We start from the raw sequence: 18,571 nt of genomic DNA on the forward strand, positions 1-18,571 counted from the left end.
TTTGTTGCTGAGATGGGGGGGACCTCAGCATGGCTTGCCACTGGGAAGAAGAGGAAAGAAGGACAATCAAGAGTAAGGAGGGAGGAGTGTTGTGATATAGGAATCAGAGTAGTAAGGATAGGAGCGTAGGATGAGGATAAAGGTGAATGAGAGCGGGTGAAGTGGAGAGAACATCTGGATACAATCAACATGAAGTTCAACAGAGTGATAAATCCCTTAGAAGGCCCCAGAGGGAGCGAGCTTGAGAAGGCCACAGAATGGATCAGTGTCAAATGGTGCAAGTCCTTCTTTAAGATAGCTGTCAACAGTGTATTGTATTGAGCACTCCCTTGACACTACTATAGCGTCATCCTGTGTGGACATGAGTAGATTGTTCGAAAAGATTTCCTTGACAGGTACTGCATGTTGCGTCTGGTGTTGACAGAGAGCAATTTTCAAAATGCGTATTTTATCTGAGCGGGTACTCCGGTTAGGTGACTGGTAATGTTTGATAGAAGTGGTGGCTTAGCTACCAATCGGCCCATCACAATTCTCTGCTAAAACGTCTGTGTCTTCCAGTAGAGCAGAACTAATCATGGTTTTATAAGATAATCCTTTAAGATACTTTGGCAACTGTCATTTTGAACCGAGATTTAATTAGGGTTGCCAGTTTACAGTGGGGCTCATTACAAGTTTGGTGGTATCCCAACGATAAATCTGCCGAGATACCAGTACCGAAATAATAGTACCGTTACCGCCACTTGGTCCAGTTGGATTACAAGTGGTGGCGTAAGTCCCCATTACTTTTGGGTCCATAGCACTCTGAGGCATTTTGCCGGAACTACCACATTGGTAATTACACCAGCGGTAATTCCACCAAAAGCGGGTGAAAAGTTGGCAGATTTACCTCCAGCTCATAGCTGGAGGTGAATCCTCGAACTTTCCGCTCAACTCATACTTGGGCGGTGCGGTAATGCAGTGAGATATTGTAATACCACTGCATTTTACCTGCACTGGCCCACTTGTAGTGAGCCCCACTGTCCTGTGCCCATCAGTTTGTTAAATTGTTTGCAATTTTGAAGCAGTTGAAATAATGGGTCAGAAAGGGGTATGCCAGATACACCCCCATTGCTTTGAAAGACACTGCGCAGTGTGTTGACTTGTTGTTTTTAGAGATTTATTAGCTGGATCACTTCACTGTGGCTTTATCACTATAAATGTGGTGAGATGCTTTTTCAAAAGGCCTCAGAAGGTGCTTTAGGTGCTTGAACATGACCCACTGTGGTCACTTGAGCAGAACACCATCTGCCACTACATGCTGCAAGGTGTACTCCTCTACTGCCTTCTTTCGCATTCTTTCAAACATGTAAAAAGCGGAGTTCCTCCTGGTGAGCACATCTTGCACAAGTTGATATTTCAGGCTGTGCTTTGGGTGAATGGTTACCTATGCTGCCCATGCCATCACAGAATGATGAAAATGGCCACATATTGGGCCTCATTACACGGACAGCGGTAAGGGTTTACCAGTACTGGTATTTTACCGGTACCGGTAAAACCTTACCGCCTTACTACGAGGTCCCTTTGCGGGTTGGGGAATTTAACGCCTGCATTTTGCAGGCGTTAAAAACCAACCCGCAAAGGGACCAGGGAGCTAATTACGGTACCGCAATTTGCGGTGCCGTAATTAGCACCTTCCCCATTCCCATTATGCCCTATGGGGCAAAAATGGGAATGGGGAAGGGCAATGGGGGAAGGGGGAATTACCGCCCCACCAACCTTGGAATAGGGCGGTAATTCCCCTTTCCACCAAGGCGGTGCCGGTATTTTACCGGCATGGACCAAGGTGCCAATAGCACCTTGGTCCACCGCCGTCCGTGTAATGAGGCCCATTGTCTTTGCTGCTCGCACCAAGGTAACAATGCTGATGTTATCCTTAATAAAGGTAGGGACCAGAAGATTTACATAATACTCAATGTATGCCACATGATAAAATCTGCCTTTTTGCAATGCAGACACGGTTTGCTCCACTATCAGATAGCACAGCACTGACATGTAGATTCAGCAGTTGTAGCCACTCGGGTATAACATCTTGCAGCTCTTCTAAAATATTATTTTAACATGGTTTTCCAAATGAAGTGATGTAGAGAGCAGCCATTTACTGCATACCACTGCCTGTGTTGCTGGGGGAGGGGCATTTTAGGGGCAAGGCCTTAGAAGCGAAATGTCTAGGTCTGTACGTTGGGAGGACATCAGTGACGTACATGTAATGTTCTGTTGCGAAGCTGGTCAACATAGCTATTGTTAAATGACTTTCAATGACCCTCAGGGCAAAATGAACCGTTTTTGTAACACTGCATGGCTACATTCCTGCCTATAAACTGTTCACTCAACTGGTTGATTTCGAAAGTTACTGGGCCTCATTAGGACCCAGGCGGTAAGGGGTTTACGCCGGCGTAAACCATGGCGCCCCTTACCGCCTGAGTACGAGTTCCCGTAGCGCCATGGTGATTTTTACGCCTGCTTTTTGCAGGCGGAAAAATCCATGGCGCTAAGGGACTTGTTGTTAATTACGCCACCGTAATTTACGGTGGCGTAATTAACGCCTTCCCCACTCCCATTATGCCCTATGGGGCAAAAATGGGAATGGGGAAGGGTAAATGGGGATTGGGGACTTACCGCCCCGCCAAGGTCGGAATGGGGCGGTAAGTCCGCCAACCCCCATGGCGGAGTTGGCAGCTTAGCGCCATGGACCATGGTGCTAATAGCGCCATGGTCCTCCGCCAAGGTCCTAATGAGGGCCACTGTGTCTTGTGGCATAGACTGTTCACTTTTCTAACATGCCACTCATAGTTTAATGGTGAAGTGCTGTTTTCGATACAGCCCTTCTGGATTACTGTCATCATTCTTCTGATTTTCAGTCTCAATTGTTGTCTGGCCACAACAATTCTTACTGTCTGTTTGATAGTTAGAAAGAGCCATAGGGTGACTTAGCTCCAGATGGAGCTTACCATGCCTCACATTCCGGTTGCATATAGTACAGTACTGATATGATATGATATGATATGATGATGATAAGATAAGGCATTTGTAACGCGCCTACACACAAGTGTTTCAAGGCGCGACGAGGCAGGGAGGGGGGAACAAGGGGTAGACAGACAACGATCCTACTAGGCCAGGTGTCATTCAGATCGCGCAAGTGCAGGGGTAGGGGGAAGGGAAAAAGTGCATGGGGAAGGGGAGGGGGGAAGTGCAGTACAAGTAAATAGAATAAAATAAATAAATAGGGCCAGCTGGTGGCAAGTGCAAGGTAAGTGCAGACAAGTGCTGGGAAGGGGGGGCTGTAGGGATACAGAGACAGTCCCACAGTGCAGGGGTTGCCAGGGAGGCAGTGCAAGTGGAGAGTGGCTGGGCCCAGGACCGAGGTCGGTGAGAGTGGGCCAGTTGCAGATTCAGTGCAGTTTCAGTGAAGAATTTAGCAGGGGAGTGGGAGGGAGAAAGCAGAAGAGCAAAGAGGAAGGTTTTGAGGTGCTTCCGGAACCGGAGATGGTTCTCCTCAAGTTTCAGGAAGGCTGTTCCAGAGGGAGGCCCCTGCCACGGAGAGAGATCGACCCCCAACTCGTTGCTTGGAGAAGCGGCTGACCCTGAGGGAGTTGGAGACGGATGAGCGAAGGGCTCGGGAAGGAAGATATTTAGGAAGAGAGAGTTGAAGGTATTTAGGCCCCATAGTACAGATAGCCAAAGTAATATCTTCAGGGTTGATTTAAAAATGGCTGCAAACAGGGGCTGTTGAGGGTTTAGTGCTTGAACCGGGAGCAAGGTGTCCTGTGCTTCTAGATTGTTCAAATGGTACTGAGGTCTGTTTGGAGCATGAGCAATCACTACGTTTTTTTATTTTTTTATCAGACCACTGGCGATTTCCTTTGCTGGTTTCCTAGATTCAACATAATGAAACATTCTTCTATCTTTTACACTGTCTTTCAGCATGTTGGGATTCACTGTTAGCCAATCTTTCCAGGGGATCTGCATTAGCACAGTCTACATCCGAGCCCAATCCGCCTGTACTGTCATTTAAATTGCATATCTCTCTTTCAATTGACCGCTGCTCATTTGATGATTGATCAGATTCCTATTCTTCCTCCCTCTCTGCATTGGCCTCAGAAACTGACACATCTTTATTTGTGATTTGGTTGCAAATGTGCTTGCAGCACTATGAGTCGTAGACCTTTTGATATATGGATGCCTCAAGAAGAAGAAGGAAACTCAATACAAAATAATTAAATAAAAGCAGAAAACTCTCCGGAAGGACAGTATCAACCACAAAACAATGGCTTGCACAAATGCTTATCTTTTTTTCTGAAAATAACAAAATGAATGATAATGACAACAAAAGAAACAATCGCAGCAAATTTAATGGGAAAGGAAAATGTATTTTTAGAAAACAGTTGAAGGAGATTAGACTAAATGAAATGTTGTTTTAGTTTTAAATTATATGAGAAAATAAATTGACCTAAAAATAGAAAAATGCCACCTATGCACAATGTTCAGATTTTAAGTGTACTAAGTGAGGTTGAAGGCATTGACTAAGTCAGCAGCTTGCTGACTGCGCACTGGCTCAATGATGTATTTTCTTTCATATTCAAGTACAACCAAAAGTAAACCATAATAAAAGGCTTTGCTTAAAATGAAAGGATTCCACCTAAAAAACGAAGTAAACTTTTTCAACTAGATGGGTATTTTCAGTAATGATCGCTTTGGAATGAAACCCATGAGGTCTAGGGGTCTTTCTCTCTGCTCTTCCAGCAACAAAATTGAGATTATGTATGGCCTTACTGCATCATTTCCTTAGCTACAAGTATCCTGCAATTCAGTATTACCTTAGAGAATTATTTGAGCCATCAAATTCTTGTATCTAGGGGAGCAGCTCGAATTCCAGTTTTAACGTTTTTGGACGTTCAAGCTTCAGATCCAAAAGGTAAAATTCTTTCAATCTGATTTGAACCCCAATTACTTAGGCTAGAATATGATTCCAGACAGCCAGCCCATCCCACCTTTTTTTCCAACTCTGTTTATTAGTTTTCATAAAAAATAGCATAAACATAAACATAAGGGTTACAGACATGCAAGTGCGTCTTATGCCGGAATACATACATTGTGAGTGGCTAGATATTATTAAAGTGTTCATATTCATTTTCATTTGCACACCCACACTTCCCCTCCAATCTATCCCCAGGGACCCCTCCCCACCACCTTCCGATTAATGGTGCATGATCCAATCCTGGTCCTGCTAGATGTATGGGTACTACAGCTCTGACAGGCTCCACCTGCTGATGGTGCTATTAGTTAAGACATAGGGGGTCATTACGAGTTTGGAGGCAGCCATGGTGCTATTAGCACCATGGCTGCCTCCAAACCCGTGTCCGGGTAGACAGAATGGGTACTTACCGGGTCATTCCGACCTTGGAGGCCCGATAGGTCCCCATTCTGAATACCATTCCCCATTCCCATTTGAGCCCCCATAGGGCTCAATGGGAATGGGGAAGGAGCTAATTTTTTTTTTTTTTTTTTTTTTATTTTTTTCGGTTTATTACAAACCTTTAAAATAGATAAACAAACATAAACCAAACAGTATCCCGACATCCTCACTTCAAGAAACCCCTCTCAAGTTCACTATCAATCAGGCAGAGCACTGTCCTCCATCCTCATCAGTCGACAATGCATTCAGGCGAGTTTCAATTATCATTAGAAGGCGAATCAGTGGTAGTATCAGTTTCATGTCCCATCCTTGGAACATATGAGCCCACCAATCGTCAGCACAACGGGAGGGGTAATTCAGGCCCCATGGCCCCAAATGAATTGTCCTTTCAGAACGCAGAGCCGTGCAGAATAACACCAAATGTTTGAGGGTTTCCTTGGCTTTTATACATAGCCTACATCTTAAGTTTGAAATATTATTAGCTTTCCATAACGCCAACCGCTCTTTAGTTTTGAATGCGTTAAGACGCAACATCATAAACACTCTTCGAGCCTGTGGATCCGGAAACAACACAGTATAGCGTTGGGGAGCGTTAACTGGCCATATTTCCAGTGGTACATCCTTCATCATTGACGCTGTGACGCGTTGTGAGCAAGTTTGATCCCAATCCGCACGCCAGATTTTCAATTTGGCAGTCTTCGGGTCATTATGTAACAAGTCCAAACTAATTCCATAATCACTCAGTATCTCTTCACATCTTGAAGACCATAATGACACCATACTATTGTTGGCTGGCGTTGTATCGTGAAAGATGTCAAATTGTGGTATATGTTCGCGTAGGCGAGATTTCCGATACAAGCTCACCAGAGCCCAACAGACCCTAGCGTGTAACGAGATTAGAGACAATTCATATCTCACACAGGATGTCGAAATTCCCCTTGGGAGAGACAGGACCTTAGACCAGAAACAATGCTCCAGGGAAGACCATACGTCGTGACTACAACCCAGAGCGTTTTCAGCACCATATAATAGAACTGGGACTACCTTTTGCTGATAAAATGCTAACACTGGTTTTAGGGAGAATTTCCCAAATTTTGTCTGAATGATGGAAGCTTGACTGGCCAGTTGTTTGCATTTTCTTTTCTTTTCAGTAATCCATGGTCCATCGTTTATAGATGAGTTTATTAACATGCCTAAATATTTTACGCTCTGGGCTGTCTGAATGGCCTCCTGCCCTATGTACCAACTTGGTTTCCTTGATTTCTTTTGGTTTTCATTCTTAAGGTTTTGTAACACCAGAATTTCACATTTTTTTGTGTTTATCACCAAGTGATTAGATTCAACATAGTGGGCCACCGCATTTAATTTCCTCTGGAGACCAACAGGAGTTAGGTCCATAAGAACGAGATCGTCGGCGTATAGTAGCCAGCTTAAGTGGGACTTAGCAACCTTTGGTGGAAAGGATCTTACCGAATCAATTGCTATCCCTATATCAGAGATGAATAGGCTAAATATCGCAGCAGCTAGAGGACAGCCTTGTTTCACCCCTTTATATGTTTTGATTGGGGCTGTTAGATTTCCAGACTGATCCAACCGGATTTTTATGGAGGTATCGGAATGCAATTCTCGAATAGCTGCTATTAAGTCAGCTGGACACCCCCAACTTTGTAGTTTTAACCACAAGAGAGGCCTGTCGATGGTATCGAATGCACATGAGAAGTCGATAAATGCCAAATAGACCTTTGACTTCGATTTTATCGCCTCCATCTTCATCAGATTCAAAAGTAACAAGTTCAGTGAACAGCCCACATGCTTTACAAAACCAGCCTGTCGTTTGTCAACGTGATTAGATGCAATCGCCCAAGCCACAAGTTTTTGTTGCAACATTGTGGCATAAATTTTCCCCAAAGTATCCAGTAAAGCCACTGGCCGATAATTTTTTGGGCAAGATCTGTCCCCCTTCTTAAATATTGGGACAATGACAGCGGTTTTCCAAGATTTAGGAGACATTTGATTCTTGCATATTCTGTCAAATAAAGTTGCGCATATGGAAGCCCAAAGCTCGGGATGATGTTTAATAGTGTAGTTAGAAAGGCCATCCGGACCAGGGGCACGAGAGTTTTTTGCCTTATGAATTATGGACACAATCTCTTCTCTTTCGAACGTTAAAGACCACGGTTTCGCAGTTGACACAAATGAAGTGATACCATGGTCTTCAGCTTTATAGAGGGTTTCAAAGTGATCAATCCACATTACTTCCGAGACCATACATGCCTGTAGTGCCATTTGGGGTGCTTGAAAGTTATTAATAAGTCTCCAAAAGTCACTCGAATTTTTGTTCTTTAATATGGCAAGCATCTGCTCGGCGTCGTTTTGCACTAGAATGTTTTTGTGCATTTTTAGCCAGTTCTTGTATTTTTGCTTCACCGTCTTGATTTCCAATTTACGAGAGACGATATTGAGAGACTTAGCTCTCCTAAGGGCAGCACGCATCCTTCGTTTTTGAATTAAGATTTCGAGATCGAAGTGATGGGCTCGCACCATGTTAGAATTTTTTAAGCCAACCTTTACACTTTTAAATTGTGTCAATAAATGGTCGTATTCTAGATCTGGACTTAGGTGGCAGTACTGGGTCAACACGCCCTTGACTTCTCTCTCTTCCAGTCGTAGGCGAACTCTATTTGACTCGACTCGGAGTTTATGAGCCCATTTTGGTCTTTGGGCAGGACCGTCTAATGCCAATTTCATAATTAACATGTCGTGATCACTGTTTGCTTTGACGCAGATCCTTAGTGATTGAATCCTTGGATGCAAGGCTTCGGACACAAACATGTAATCTATGGTAGATGAAGACTCCCTACGATGCCATGTGGGGCGAGCTGGTATATCCCCACAGGTGCTCCCGTTCAACATTTGAAAGTTACGTAGACCCATTTCGGTCAGCCACGCTTGAGCCACAGGGCCTTGCACTGAGTTTAATTCTTTAAATAGGTCAATATTTAAGTCTCCACAAATAAGGATCTTGGATGAATCTGATGATTCCATAAGGAAATCAATTAGATCAGTTATCTGGTCAATGAAGTCCATTTTTCCTGCCCGTGAATGATGCCAATACAAGTTCAAAATTGTGATCCTCTCTTGCAAACGCTCTTGTTCACCAGATCTCACAATTATAGTCTCCTGAATATAGGGGGAATGATTGATGGAGTTTTTTATGCGCCAACCTGAGTCCATTCTCACCATCGTTAATAGCCCTGACATAGGGCGGCCATGCATAGCTTTGATGGCAGGATTTATTACGCTCTCAAAGCCTGAAGTAACTGGCAACTCACTTAGCCATGTTTCCTGTAAACACACGATTTGTATATTGTCACTCCAAATTGTATTGAACAAATGTGTAAACCCTCGTGTGTTCCAGGATGCTACGCAGCAGGCCATTGGGGTTGCCGAATCCTGGCATTATTGGATATTTTTTGTGTTTAGGGCCCCTGCCAACCAATGCCATTGGTGGTTTTCAGTTTCAGATGTTATAGGTTGATGAGTCACTTGAATCAACTCGTCAGAGGTCTCTTTTCTTTTAATTGTAATTCTTATTTTCTCCTGATGATCAGCAGGTTGTGCTCTAGCATCACTTGATGACGTATGAGTTATCCTTAACGGGCCCCGTGAATGGATGTGTTTTTGATCATCGGGGTGCGTCAAAGGAGACGGCCCTTGGAAGGTCATAATCGCTGTCTCTTTTAATGGTATAGATGTCAAAGGTGCAATCGTAGGTGCTTCCTCTGAGTAGCCAGTGGTTCCATTGGGGATTGATCGAGACACGTCAAGCTCAATGGTTTTGTAGACGTCAAAACCCAGTGAAAACAAAGCGACGTTTTCCTCCAAGATTGATGTAATTAGGAAATTCGAGGATAGATGGAGCACCACCTTGTCGTTCGTACCTTCAACCGGAAACTCCACAATTTTGATATCGTTTGAAGATATCGCACGTAAGCTTGGAACAAGGTGAAGTAACCTGAGGACAGTTCCTCGATTCAGAATCAAGTTTTCAGTTGGTTCTAGACTCTCAATTGTCAATTTGTAATTTAGGCCATTGGTCGGCATTGGCTTAGAAACGCCTTCCTTTGCGGTTTGAATACTTCGGCCAGACACCCATTCTTTCTCCTTTCTTTGGTTGCGTTCCCGTGCCTCTTCCATGGAATTTCCATTTGACGGCCTAAGGGGATCGAGTTCATTGGTGAGGTTATTGCGTGGCCCTGCGATAGACAATGGCCTCCCTGATTGAACAACTTGAGTTTTAGCTAAGCATAATTTTCTCTTCTCGTCCATTGTCAAAAACCGTGGGCTTAATGACAGCAGAGGTGGTAAGGTATTGTTAACACATACCTCTATCAATTCGCAGGATCTTTCATGCGGCCCGTTTTTTTTGGTGGGATTTCTGCAAACAACTTCTCCGATATCTGGCAGTGCTTTTGCAGAGTTATCCGGATCAACAGTGGCCCTCTGCTGTGCAGGTGTCTCATTACATTGGCTGGATTGCACATTTTGTAGAGATCCTACCTTATGAGGCAAGTCAGCGTTTGTAGGTATTTCAGCTTCAAGCTCTACATATTCAGGATCGTCATAAGTAGATAGATCCAATAATTCTGCCACGTCAACCGCAGATGACGTAGAAGTCGTTGATTGTGGCTCGGTGACCGGACTTGATTGAACACTTTTTTGTTGAGTATTTACTTGATTTGTAATTGACACTGGAGCAGTAGTAGACTTTACCAAGTCAGTAATGAACGCCTGGCCCATTTTGATGTTTCGCAGGAATTTCCGTGCTCCAGTTGCAACTTTATTGTTTTTTTTTGCCTTTTGATTCTTTGTTTTCTTGCTGAATACAGCAAGTTTTAATTTTGGTGGTAAAGACTCCGGTTTCCCCGTAACGTTGGAACCGCCTGTAAAAATAGGGAAAACATTTGGTAACCCCACAGTGGCGGATGTTGGTTGAGCTTCTGAAGCCAATTCCATTTGATTGCCAATACCTGAAGATGAAGCGGTTTGAGGATCGTTACAAATTTTATTAGCAGCACATCTTGCCTGTTCAAATGCAGAGTTGAAGGACAAATCACCCTCATTCGGTACAAAAGAAATTACGGAAGAGCAAGGACCAATCATTGACGAAAGCTCAACGGCTATGTTTCCTGCATCGATGGGAGCTACAGATTCCTTTGAGGTCGCCAATACTGGCTCCCTCACGGGTAGAGTAATCTGCGTTTGCTTTAAAGCCTGGGTACATTGAGAATCGTGAATGGTTGCAGCCTCAGAAAAAGGATGACGCTGTTTGTTAGACCTATCAAGTTCTTGCTCAACTTGAACACTCGATTGCTTTTCGTCAGCGAGGGCACGCTCAGCGTACCTTTGTCGCGTTGTATTGATTGAATCATGTTTAAATAGGGCAAGTGTCTCCCGGGCGACTTCAGCAAACAACCTTTTATCTGAAGAGTCGCTTTTTCTGCTCTCGCTCAATAGATTGAAGGCTGCATCCAGTCTTTTTAGGCTCTCACGTTGTTCTACATAGGAGCGATCGCAGGTTTTTTCTATTTGAATTAGTTTGGAGTTCATCATTGCCACAACGGTGGTTAGGTCCTTCGTGGCCTCATGTATATTTTCATAAAGTTTCATGAAAGGCGCCAATGAGATTGACGAGGAAGCCATAAAAAGGGCTTGCAGATCAGTCGAAGATGACGCTACTGGTATATCTGCCATTGTTGTTTTATCCTGGAACTCCAATAAATTGTCGGAGTGGGGCTCATTATCGCGACGTATTTTCGGAAAAGGTCGTTCCATTAATGAGGAATCCATAGAGGCGTTATGAAAGGAATGCTCGTTACACTCTGGCTCTTCAATCACCCCATTCTCTTTCCTTATAAGATTGGCATGTCTTTTTTGAGAGGTCAGGTGAATGTCAGATATCTCGAGCCTCGAGACCCCATTTGGCGGATAGTCAAAAGACTTTTGACGTTTATAGCAAACTTCAGGCCATATGTCACACGATGCCCCTGACAACTGACTGTTATTTCGTTTTGCCGCTGATTTGGCTTTTTTGTCAGAAGGCGACCTCGGATCTTTGGCTATCTTAGATGCGCACACTTTATTCAAGAGCACTAAATTTTGCAGCACTTTATTCACCATCCCCAAAGAATCTCTTCTTGTGATATTGCTAGAGTTACTAGGATTCAGCTCCAACTCACTCGGGTTGCCATTATCCAAGGAACAGTCATCCCCCTGCATGCCTGACTTTAGAATAGTTCGTTGGAAACTTAGGTCATGCGAGATTGGTATGAATTCCAAGTTACTTGTCACACTCGTTGGGGAGCTTGCAGAGAACACTGCAGCTGAGTCATTACCCATGAGTGCTGCATCCTCACATGGGAGGCTTGAAAAAGAACACTTGTTCAAGCATACTGCTGCATTTATGAGCCCAACAGAGTTCGACTCATTAGGCAAAGCCGGTTCGTGTCCTGGAGAATGGTCGCCACCAGGGGGAGCTCCACTCTCTTTCCGGCAAACGGAGGCCGCCTCGCGTTCAATGACGCTCTGGCGGCGCCGATTCGGGCACGGACTCACTCCTCCTCCCGCCCCCTCCGAGTCGATCGCGTCGGAAGCTCTGGGCGGACGTCTCTCAACGGCGTCCGCAGCCGAGACATGAGTTCCGCCTCTGCTCGGCGGGGCCCCGTCAACGCCAACACTCCCAGCGCAGGGACACTGTAACTCCGGCGAGGCACCGGTCCCGGCGGCCACAGCAAACAAACGCAAGGGACCACGGCCGTCAGACACAGCGCCGCCTCCCGCGACACTCTCCATTGAGTGAGTATAATTATGCACTTCTTGCACAGACACGGCTTCATACATATCGCTCATAGGTTCAAATACAGTATCGCAGAGAGTGTGGGTGTGTGTGGTATTCCCCCAAGGGGTTTCAGTAGCATGTTCATGAAGTACAATGGCGTTATCGTCAGCTATCTCTGATGAACACGTGTGATAGCGACTTACTTTCTGGGTGCAAACTGGCCGTAGCACATTAGAATCAACTGGTAAGGTCGCACCATCCCGACGCCTCTGTGCCCGTGTCCTCGCTACAGGAGACAGGGCAGATGCCATTTCCACTGCCCGCCACTCGCCAAACAGCTAAACAGCTCTGAATCCTCAGCCCTTTCCACCTCAGGGCTTCACGCCACAAGGGTCACAGAGGCGGCCTTATGTAGTCAGCTGGGTGGTCAGCTGACCGACAGGATGATTTAAAGGCACACGCACCTCTACCCACTGCTATGGGCTTTGTAAAGTTGAAAAGAAAGTCTTCTAAAGATGGTTGGAAAGTCTCAGCTCTCACTCCTTTTCACTCGCCACAGCTAAACAGCTCTGAATCCTCAGCCCTTTCCACCTCAGGGCTTCACGCCACAAGGGTCACAGAGGCGGCCTTATGTAGTCAGCTGGGTGGTCAGCTGACCGACAGGATGATTTAAAGGCACACGCACCTCTACCCACTGCTATGGGCTTTGTAAAGTTGAAAAGAAAGTCTTCTAAAGATGGTTGGAAAGTCTCAGCTCTCACTCCTTTTCACTCGCCACAGCTAAACAGCTCTGAATCCTCAGCCCTTTCCACCTCAGGGCTTCACGCCACAAGGGTCACAGAGGCGGCCTTATGTAGTCAGCTGGGTGGTCAGCTGACCGACAGGATGATTTAAAGGCACACGCACCTCTACCCACTGCTATGGGCTTTGTAAAGTTGAAAAGAAAGTCTTCTAAAGATGGTTGGAAAGTCTCAGCTCTCACTCCTTTTCACTCGCCACAGCTAAACAGCTCTGAATCCTCAGCCCTTTCCACCTCAGGGCTTCACGCCACAAGGGTCACAGAGGCGGCCTTATGTAGTCAGCTGGGTGGTCAGCTGACCGACAGGATGATTTAAAGGCACACGCACCTCTACCCACTGCTATGGGCTTTGTAAAGTTGAAAAGAAAGTCTTCTAAAGATGGTTGGAAAGTCTCAGCTCTCACTCCTTTTCACTCGCCACAGCTAAACAGCTCTGAATCCTCAGCCCTTTCCACCTCAGGGCTTCACGCCACAAGGGTCACAGAGGCGGCCTTATGTAGTCAGCTGGGTGGTCAGCTGACCGACAGGATGATTTAAAGGCACACGCACCTCTACCCACTGCTATGGGCTTTGTAAAGTTGAAAAGAAAGTCTTCTAAAGATGGTTGGAAAGTCTCAGCTCTCACTCCTTTTCACTCGCCACAGCTAAACAGCTCTGAATCCTCAGCCCTTTCCACCTCAGGGCTTCACGCCACAAGGGTCACAGAGGCGGCCTTATGTAGTCAGCTGGGTGGTCAGCTGACCGACAGGATGATTTAAAGGCACACGCACCTCTACCCACTGCTATGGGCTTTGTAAAGTTGAAAAGAAAGTCTTCTAAAGATGGTTGGAAAGTCTCAGCTCTCACTCCTTTTCACTCGCCACAGCTAAACAGCTCTGAATCCTCAGCCCTTTCCACCTCAGGGCTTCACGCCACAAGGGTCACAGAGGCGGCCTTATGTAGTCAGCTGGGTGGTCAGCTGACCGACAGGATGATTTAAAGGCACACGCACCTCTACCCACTGCTATGGGCTTTGTAAAGTTGAAAAGAAAGTCTTCTAAAGATGGTTGGAAAGTCTCAGCTCTCACTCCTTTTCACTCGCCACAGCTAAACAGCTCTGAATCCTCAGCCCTTTCCACCTCAGGGCTTCACGCCACAAGGGTCACAGAGGCGGCCTTATGTAGTCAGCTGGGTGGTCAGCTGACCGACAGGATGATTTAAAGGCACACGCACCTCTACCCACTGCTATGGGCTTTGTAAAGTTGAAAAGAAAGTCTTCTAAAGATGGTTGGAAAGTCTCAGCTCTCACTCCTTTTCACTCGCCACAGCTAAACAGCTCTGAATCGTCAGCCCTTTCCACCTCAGGGCTTCAAGGAGCTAATAACGGGTCTGCAAATAGCGTGCCCATTATTAGCTCCGTGGTCCCTTGACGGGTCCCGCTAAGGACGGCTGGTCAGACCAGCTGTTCCTGGTGGGACCCGCTAAGGGACCTCGGAATGTGGAGGAAGGGGGTTAACGGCACTGGCATCCTTACCAGTGCCATTAACCCCCTACCGCCATACTCGGAATGACGCCAATAGTATCTGTGCCACCCCCCTGTGATCAGATGTATGGCTTTAGTAATTCCCCATAACGCTGCCCCCTTGTTGGGTTGAGCTTTGATTGTCTTTTGAAAGCTGCTCGTTCGAGTTGACATGTCTTGGAGAGGGTCCTGGCCCCTTCCTTTTGCGTGGGCGTGTCTGTTGCCTTCCAATGTAGTACCAAGAGTTTCCGAACCGTGAAGAGTAGAAGACTCATGAGCTTGCGTATTAGGGGCATCAGTATGCCAGATTGTTCCGTCTGCGCCTAAGAGCATGGATTTGGGGGTGAAGGCTCTATCAGCCCCCTCAATATCTGTTAGTTGTCGATGGATTCTGTACCAAAAGGAGTCTAGAGTGGGCCAGGACCAGAGTAAGTGTCCCATTGACCCAGTGCCGTTACACCCTCTCCAGACTAGTGGCGTAAGCTGAAGCCCCATTTTAAAGGGTTTATTCAGGGTATATTACATCTTTGGAGGATTTTGTATTGTATCTCACACGCAAAACAGAAAAAACTGTGACAGACAGACAAACGTCAAAGCTGTGGGACGGAGGTTCTACGGTAGGCTACCTGTTCAACCTGGTTTCAGATTGAAGAGGTGATGCTTGACCAGTTTTTTAAATAGACTGAGAAGTGCTTACTGTTCTTATAGAGGCTGGTATAGCGCTCCACGCCTGGGCAGCCTGGACATCAAAGGTACCGCCAAACTTGAAAAGCTTGTATCTGGGTTGAAACAATTTTAGACTGTCTTGGGAGAGCAGCTGGGGTGCCGATTTGTTCACCTTTATCCGATTCTTGAGGTATTTGGGGCTAGTGTCGGTCCAACATTTATAGGACAGAGTCAGGATCTTGTGAGTGATTCGGTGTGGTATGGGAAGCCAATGAAGTTCCCTTCTGGCGTCGCAGACATGATTCCGTCTAGACAAACTGTGAATAGCACGAACGGTGCAGTGCTTAGAGACCTGGAGCGAGTGTAGATTAGCTTGTGTGGTGCGTGCCAGCAAACTGTTAAAAAATCTAGCTTTGAGTTCACGAGCGCAGTGGCTAGTAAGGGGCAGTTACTGGCTGAAATAAAAAGGATGGATATGAGAAGCTTTGTTGTGTAGCCGCATGATGCGGATAGGTGTGAGATGTGAATCTTCATGCTCAGTTCAATGTCTAAAAATACACTGAGCGTTTTCACACTCTTAGAGACACAAAAGTAACGGCCCGCGATGCTAAAACAGCCATAGGCTGGATCAAGTGGTTGTTGAAAGGAATGGTATGGTGACAAATATGTAATACTGTATCCAAATATGTCAGTCTCACTTTTGATGCGCAAACAGCCATTTTGTGGGAGAGCGATGAATGTACATTTTCAATGAATTTGCTTAGGGTTTTGGGCCCCTATATCAAGATTCAATAAAACGTGTGTATACACAGTTAGCTGCGTCATCTCTTGACAGTGGTAATTGAATAGAATGGGTCAGTGACAAATATGTGATTCTCTATTAGAATACAGTGTGTCAATCACAGTTGAAGCTGTTTTGGCGCCAAAGCAGGGTTACGTGGCAGTGGTATTGGCTGGTCACAGGGGCTCTTATATCCCCAACATCCCTAACCGTACCGGTGACACCACAGGGAAAGCGGGATGGTCCCACCATTAAGACACTGCTTCCCATCCAGTGAGTGCACTCAGAGAGACATTGATGCTCTGTGGCCGGAGTCAATCGTCTAGCACAGAACAAGAAGCCTTTCCCTTTGCAGTTTCCCAAGACATCTTCCGCCTCAAGAGTCACATGCCAGGCGAGCAGAGGATCCAGACTGACACATGAAAATGACATCACGTCGCCCAGGGGGAAGAAGGAAACACAATACCTCTCATGGCTATTGTGAATTCCAAGATTGACATCCATGTACTCTCAGGCCACCCCTTCAAAGTCATGTGACCACCAACCAATGGCCCACTAACCTAATAGCCCAGTGTTCAGTACAAATGTCTTCTAAATAGCATTAAGCACCACCCGAGGGGAGACACTGTTATAAGAGACAGCCCGATCAGTGCAGTGTGGGTTGTTTGAGTAGGGGTTCGGGGGACGATAGTGGTGAGAGAGAGGGGCAGAGAGCTGGAGTAATAAAGAGTGGTCTTCAAGGGGAGAAGAGATGTTAAGAGAGTTGAGAAGGTTTGGAGAAAGAAAGGATGTTGTTGGACAGTGGATGAGGCAGACTATTAGATGGAGTAAGGGATGGGTGGTGAGCTTGGGTAAGAGGTACCACCAGGAAGTCCAGCACCCCACCCAGGAGGGATAAGAAATTGGAGGCCCTTAACTTGTGTGGCAGAGAGAAAGGAGCCAAAGGAGAAAACTAATTGCTAGACCCGGGAAGGCAGGAGGCAACCAGATGCTACATTTAATAAGAGAGAACAAGGAGGATCTGGTGGACTAGGTCGTTCCAGGGTAGAACTCACATGAAACGGGAAGAGGTACGAGGTAGTGCAATCTCACCGGGGCCAGGAGCTTACAGTAGGATGAGTCAGAGAGGGTTGTTTCAGGGACAAAGACTTTAGAGCAGCAAATTGGTCACCTGGCCAAGAATGCCTCCGGCCCCAACCCAAGAGAGGGAATAGAGTCCTGACAAAGCTCACTCGGGGTCATTACGGAGGTAGCCATGGTGCTATTAGTGCCATGGCTGCCTCCATACTCGTGTCCGGGTTCCTTGAATGGGGACTTACCGGGTCATTCCGACCTTGGAGAACCCGGTAAATCCCCATTTAAAATACCCATCCCCATTCCCATTCGAGCCCCCAAAGGGCTCAATGGGGAGGGAGCTAATAACGGGCCGTTAAAAAACGGGCCCGTTATTAGCTTCCTGGTCCTTTAGCGGCTCCCGCTAAGGGCGGCTGATAAAACCAGCCGTCCTAAGCGGGACCCGCTAAGGGACCTCCTAATGCAGCGGTAAGGGGTTAACGGCACTGGCATCCTTACTGGCTCCGTTAACCCCTTACCGCTGCACTTGTAATGAGGCCTATTGGGCCTCATTACGAGTATGGAGGTAGCCATGGTGCTTTTAGTGCCATGGCTGCCTCCATACTGGGCACCAAAACCGGGTTCCTTCAATGAGGAATAACTGGGTCATTCCTACATTGGAGGACCCGGTAATTCCTCCTTGAAGGAACCATTCCCCATTCCCATTTGAGCCCCATGGGGCTCAATGGGAATGGGGAGGGAGGTAATAACGGGCACATTACAAATGGCCCGTTATTAGCTCCCTCTTCTCCTTTTACCAGACATCGGGCCTCATTACACGGATGGCGCTAAGGGATTACCGGCACCGGTAAGGGCACCGGTGCCGGTAATCCCTTAGCGCCATACTACGTGGTCCCTCAGTGGGTCCCGTCCTTAACGTGTGGCCAGACCACACGTTAAGGAAGGGACCCGCTGAGGGACTTCAGGGCAAATAACGGTACCGCTAATAGCGGTACCGTTATTTTCTCCTTTCCCATTCCCATTGATCCCTATGGGGGCACTACTAGCGCCATGGTTACCGCCGTCCGTGTAATGAGGCCCATCTGTTTCGAGTCCCGCAAAGGGAACCTCGTAATAGGCGCTCCTGTAATGAAGGGTGTCGGTCCCCAGTGATTTTTGGACACCCCTACCTAGCCTGGAATGTAATGGTAAACTACTATGCATACTTAATCAACAAGGTTTTGGGAACCCCACAAGCCTGTAGCTGAAAGACAAAGGGCCTCATTACGAGGTAGGAGGTAGCCATGGTGCTATTAGCACCATGGCTACCCCCTTACCGCATTCCGGGTCCGGGTTCCCGAAATAGGGACTTACCGGGTCATTCCAACCTTGGAGGACCCAGTAAGTCCCCATTCCGGGAACCATTCACCATTCCCATTCGAGCCCCCATAGGGCTCAATGGGAATGGGGATGGAGCTAAT

Source organism: Ambystoma mexicanum, chromosome 1q (genome assembly GCF_040938575.1).
Source record: "Ambystoma mexicanum isolate Mex_15411 chromosome 1q, UKY_AmexF1_1, whole genome shotgun sequence".
Lineage (NCBI taxonomy): Eukaryota > Metazoa > Chordata > Amphibia > Caudata > Ambystomatidae > Ambystoma > Ambystoma mexicanum.